The following is a 6,191-nucleotide window of genomic DNA, read 5'->3' as shown; positions in this document are numbered from 1 at the left end:
TCACTACATGGTTGAGGGAGGAAAAGCAATACTCTGTGTCACTAGCCAATGAAACAAGTAGCAATTAGTGACTTTGAGCCAAACAGGCCCATTGATTCAATCAAGAATCTAGTCTATATCAGGCACAGTGCTCAGTGTTTTAATTTAATATTCCACTTAATCCTCAACACAGTTCTATAAGAGAATATTGTTCTTATTTTATATGTGAGGAAAGAGACTTAGTGAAGAAACATGCTCAAAGTCACAAAGCTAACGAATAGCAAAGCCACCACACGAAGAGTCCAATATAACAACAGAAAGAGCTGCAAGGCACAGACTTTTTCTGAGGAGGAGTCCTTAGGGAAGCCCGATGTCAAGAGGAGATGAAAACAAGGACACTAGAGGAATTTAAAGACTCTGGATCACACAGCTAGATTAAAAATTAAACACAACCCAACTCCTAGACGAATTAACACAAATCTCCACACTAAAAACCTCTTTACCTCAGTTCCTATTACCCAATACAACAAATCCAGCTTTCAACAGAAAATTACAAGGCATACCAAAAAGCAAGAAAAAAAATACAATCTGAAGAGGCAAATCAATCATCAGAACCAGACTCGGATATGACACAAGTGTTGTATATCAGACAGATAATTTAAAATAATTATGATTAATATGCAACATCCCTAGTGAATAAAGTAGGCAATATACAAGAACACATGGATAATGTAAGCAGAGTTGAAATTCTAAGTATCAAAAAAAAAAAAAATCCTAGAAGTTAAGAACGCTATAACAGAAATGAAGAATGCCTCTGATGGGGTCATCAACAGAGTAAACATGGTCAAAGAATCAAGGACCTTGAATATCAGTCAGTAGAAGCTTCCTAAACTGAAACGCAAAGGGAAAGAAAAATAATGACAAAAACAGAACAGAGAATCTGGGAATTGTGAGACAATATCAAAAAGTATAGTATATGCATAACTGAAATGCAGGACAACAAAGAGAAAATGGAGCGGAAGTATTTGAGCTAATAATGGCTACTATTTTCCAAATTGCAGATCCAGGAAGCTTAGAAAACACCAAGCAGAATAAATACACAAACCAACAAACACAAAACAAAAAACACCTAGGTACATCATATTTGACCTACAGAAAAAACTGAAAGTAGAACTACCATTTGATTCAGAAATCCCATTACTGGGTAGGATATACATTCCATATATTCCATGGGAGATATGTGTGTGTGTGTATGTGTGTGTGTGTGTAATGGAATACCACTCAGCCATAAAAAAGAACAAAATAATGGCATTCACAGTAACCTGGATGGAATTGGAGACCATTATTCTAAGTGAAGTAACTCAGGAATGGAAAACCAAACATCATATGTTCTTGCTTACAAGTTAAAACTAAGCTATGAAGATGCAAAGGCATAAGAATGATTAATGAACTTTGGGGACTCATGGGGAAGGGTGGGAGGGGGTAAGGGATAAAAGACTACACTTTGGGTACAGTGTACACTGCTTGAGTGATGAGTGCACCAAAATCTCAATTTTGAGATTTTGGTTACTTGTCATGTAACCAAAAACCACCTGTTCCCCAAAAACTACTGAAATAAAATAAAGTTTTGTAAAAAAGTACTGCTACCTGTCTCTCTCCAGACCATGACCCTCCAAAAATAAATAAATAAACCACAGAAAAACAAAGACAAAGAAAATATATTAAAAGAAGCTGGAGAAGGATAGATGTAGGAAATACCAAACTCATAGAAGAACAAAGTTAAGAGTTGCAGCTGACATAAAACTATGCAAAGAGGAGGAGAAACATTTAAAGTGAATGAATGAGGCTGGGCATGGTGGTTCACGCCTGTAATCCCAGCACTTTGGGAGGCTGAGGCGGGTGGATCAAGAGGTCAGGAGATCGAGACCATCCTGGCTAACATGGGGAAACCCTGTCTCTACTAAAAACATACAAAAAATTAGCCAGGCGTGGTGGCGTGCACCTGTAGTCCCAGCTACTTGGAAGGTTGAGGCAGGAGAATCGCTTGAACCTGGGAGGTGAAGGTTGCAGTGAGTCAAGATTGTGCCACGGTACTCCAGCCTGGGTGATAGAGTAAGACTCCGTATCAAAACAAACAAACAAAAAAAAAAAGCAGAAGAAATTATTCAGGCAGAAGGAAGATGATAACAGTCAGAAACTTAGATTTATGTAAAGAAAGTAAAAGTGGCCAGGCGTGGTGGCTGAGGCAGGAGAATCGTTTGAACCTGGGAGGCAGAGGTTGCAGTGAGATAATGCCACTACATTCCTTCCTGGGCGACAGAGTGGAACTCCGTCTCAAAAAATAAAAATAAAACATAAGTGAAGATTGGACTGGAATGTTCATAGATTGGATGACTCAATATTGGTAAAATGTCAGTTCTTCCCAACTTGATACAGATTCCTAATCAAAAGCTCAGCAAGCTATTTTGTAGGTATCAACAAACTGACTTAAATCTATATAGAAAGGCAAAGAACCTAGAATAGCCAGCACAATACTGAAGAACAACAAAGGACTCACATTACCCAATTTAAGACTTACTATAAGACTACAACAATCGAGATTGCTGAAATTGGTGAGAGAATAGAAACATAGATCCATGGAACAGAAGAGAACACAAATAATAGACCAACTGTATTCAACTGATTTTTCACAAAGGCACAAAGGCAATTCAATGAAGAGAGAATTGTCTTTCCAACAAAAAGGGCTGGATCAAAGAGATATTCATATGAAAAAAAAAAAGAACCTAGCCACAGACCTTACACCTTACACAAAAATGTACTCAAAATGAATCACAAATCTAAATGTAAAATGTAAAACTATGAAACTTTTACAAGAAAACCGGAGAAAATATGCATGGCCTTAGGTTTAGTGATGAGTTTTAAGATACACCAAAAGCACAATTCATGAAAGATAAAATTCACATGTGGGTATAGTGGTTTGAATGGTGGCCCTCAAAAAGGTAAGTCCAGGCCAGGTGTGGTGGCTCATGCCTGTAATCCCAGCACTTTGGGAGGCCAAGGCAGGCAGATCGCTGGAGGCCAGGGGTTCAAGACCATCCAGGCCAACATGGTGAAACCTTGTCTCTACTAAAAATACAAAAATTAGCCAGGCGTAGTGGCACATGCCTGTAATCCCAGCTATTCTGGAGGCTGAGGCATGAGAATCATTTGAACCCAGAGGCAGAGGTTACAGTGAGCCGAGATGGCACCACTGCACTCCAGCATGGGCAACAGAGTGAGACATTGTCTCAAAAAAAAGAAGGAAGTCCACATCCAAATTCCTGGAATCTGTCAGTGTGATCTTATTTGGAAAAAAGGGTCTTTGTAGAAGGTTGAGTTAAAGACCTTGAGATGAGATCATCCTGAATTACCCGGGTAGGCCGTAAATCCAGTGCAAGTATCCTTAGAAGAGAGATACAGGGTGATTTGACAGAGAGAAGAGAAGAAGGTGTGTGACCACAGAGGCAGAGACAGGAGTGATGTAACCGCCAGCCAAGGGGAGCCTCAATATGATGTAATGAAAATAGCACTGCCCCTCTGTGGTCTCCCTTTCACAAACCCATAATCCCAGTCTAACCATGAAAGAATCACCAGACAAATCCCAGCTGAGAAACATTCTACAAAACACCTGACCAGTACTCCTCAAAACTGTCAAGATCATCAAAAAATAAGGAAAGCCTGAGGAACTGTCCCAGCAGAGGAGCCTCAAGAGTAGATGTAATGTCTCCTAGATGAGATCCTAGAACAGAACAAGGACGTCAGGTTCAAACGAAGGAAATAAGACCAGGTGTCCTGGCTCAACACCTGTAATCCCAGTACTGTGGGAGGCCAAGGCAGGCAGGGGATCTCCTGAGCCCAGGAGTTCTAGGCTAGCCTGGCCAACATGGCAAAACTCCATCTCTACCAAAAAAATAAAAAATAAATAACCATTCGTGGTGGCTCAAACCTGCAGTCCCATCTATTCGGGAGGCTGAGGTGGGGGGGATCACCTGAGTCCGGGGAGGTGGAGGCTGCAGTGAGCCATGACTGTGCCACTGAACTCCAGCCTGGGTGACAAAGTGAGACCCGTCTCAGAAAACAATGACAGCAACAACAAGAAAACTAAGGAAATCTGAAAAAGTATAGACAAGTTACTAATAATATATCAATATTGGTTCATCAATTGTGACACATGTACCCTACTATATGTTAATAGGCAGAAGTGAGAAGAGGCATCTAGGAACTCCCTGCAGTATCTTTACAACATCTCTGGAATTCCAATTCTATTCTAAAATATAAAGTTTATTTAAAAGTAAAAAAAAAAAAAAAAAGAAAAGAAAAGAAACAGTGTTATTTATGACCTTAAAAAATTAAAAATAACATCCCCTCTGAAAAATAAACCCCTAACACTTTCCAAACATACACTTTCCAAACATGACATACACAAATGATCAACACACAAAGGAAATTGGAAGAAACCTGTGATGTTTACCCTGGAGTGGATGCCTGTGGGGGAGGGGACTAGGATTAGACCTAGAGAAAGGCGAAAGACACAACCACGATAATCTCAAAAGAGGATTCAAGTCCAGATGGGTGGTGACAGCAAGCCATCAAATAGGGGACATCAGTCCCCCAAGTCCGTGCGCCTGAAATCCTTAAACAAAAGGAGGGAAAGGAAGAGAGAGGACCTGCCAAAGGTGGCCGGTGATCTCTGCAGCCACAGGAAAGGCAAACGCCTGTCTGGAGAGCATTCCTCGAGGTTGTGGGGGAGAAAATGGCCTGATCGCTGGCTTCTGCTCTCAGCAGAAGCTGCCAAGCACAGGACTCAGGCACGTGGCTCAGAGACAATAATTTTTTTTTTTTTTTTTAAAATGGGGGGTTTTGCTCTGTCACCTAGGCTGGAGTGCAGTGCTGCGATCTTGGCTTATTGCAATCTCGGCCTCCCAGATTCAAACACTTCTCCTGCCTCAGCCTCTGGAGTAGCTGGGATTACAGGCATGCCCACACCTGGCTAACTTTTGTATTTTTAGTAGATATGGGGTTTCACCATGTTGGCCAGGCTGGTCTCAAACTCCTGAGCTCATGATCCACCTGCCTTGGCCTCCCAAAGTGCTGGGATTACAGGCGTAAGCCCCCACGCATGGCCAAGAATTTTTTTTAAGAACATTTAAAAAATATATGGAATACTTCACGAATCTGTGTGTCATCCTTGCATAGGACCATGCTAAGCTTCTCTGCATTATTCCAAGTTTGGTATATGTGCTGCCAAAGTGACAATTTTGTGCCTGCTGCTGCCACCTCCACCACCCGACCCCAGGCAACCTTATCTAACCTCCTACATCTCAGCTTCCTCATCTGTAAAATGGGCAAATGGGGATAATAATAACGACTTCTGAGGGTTAAAAGAGGTAAATGCATAAAAAACACTTTCCTGTGTCTGATACATAACGTCTTGATAAATGGTCACTATTATTATTTTCAATGGTTTTTCGAATCCATTTTCCCCTTAGGCCAGATTTGCAATTATTTCCAGCAGGAAACAGGTTTCATTGTCTGCCCTGCCCATAACTCTCTTCTCAGAACTTGCTTCTCCAAAGGGTAAGCTGTAAGACCCTTCCCCTGTCCCCACTACCTGGCCTGTCCTGGCCACCCTGATGGGACAGGAAGTCTGACTCAAGTGAGCTGATGGGGTTAAGTTCTCTCAATAGTTTCACCTAAGAGGCCACCGAGTTTAGTGAATTGGTAAGAAAGAATGCACTGGACTTACGTGGTCTCCAGGAGTCTCGGTCTGACCCAGTTGACACCCTGTGGAGTCAAAGTCACCCAGAAGTTAGGGGAGCAGAAACAACGTGTGATCTGGTTTGCAGAGGTGGGTGGAGCTCAGAGAGGCAGCAAAGATGAGGACAGTTCGCGGGAGGCCCTACCTGTGCTTCCTCAACTAACTCCATCAGATTCCCTAATCCCTTTCAAGAAAACTCCTTTTCACTTGCATTTTTTGAATGGGTTTCTATTTATTACAACCAAAATAGCCCTGACTGAAATTTACAGGCACGTCTTACCCACCAGACTGGGACACCATCTGCAGTCCTAGCACCTAGTGTGGTTCTAGATCAATAGCTGATTGTTAAGAGATGAAGGAAGGAGGGAAGGAAGGAAGGAAGGAAGGAAGGAAGGAAGGAAGGAAGGAAGGAAGG

At 41.8% G+C, this 6,191-nt stretch overlaps 1 non-coding gene across 1 annotated transcript; it reads right to left on the bottom strand.

Annotated features, from left to right (window-relative positions):
- Nucleotides 1-5,169: 5,169 nt before the first annotated feature.
- Nucleotides 5,170-5,272, bottom strand: LOC112629504. Its single transcript, XR_003120616.1, has one exon. It is a non-coding gene; the product is annotated as a U6 spliceosomal RNA (small nuclear RNA).
- Between the last annotated feature and the right edge of the window lie 919 nt (nt 5,273-6,191).

This window comes from Theropithecus gelada, chromosome 7b (genome assembly GCF_003255815.1).
Source record: "Theropithecus gelada isolate Dixy chromosome 7b, Tgel_1.0, whole genome shotgun sequence".
NCBI lineage: Eukaryota > Metazoa > Chordata > Mammalia > Primates > Cercopithecidae > Theropithecus > Theropithecus gelada.
Note: the sequence above shows the minus strand (reverse complement) of the source record. Positions and strands in the feature narration are given on the sequence as shown.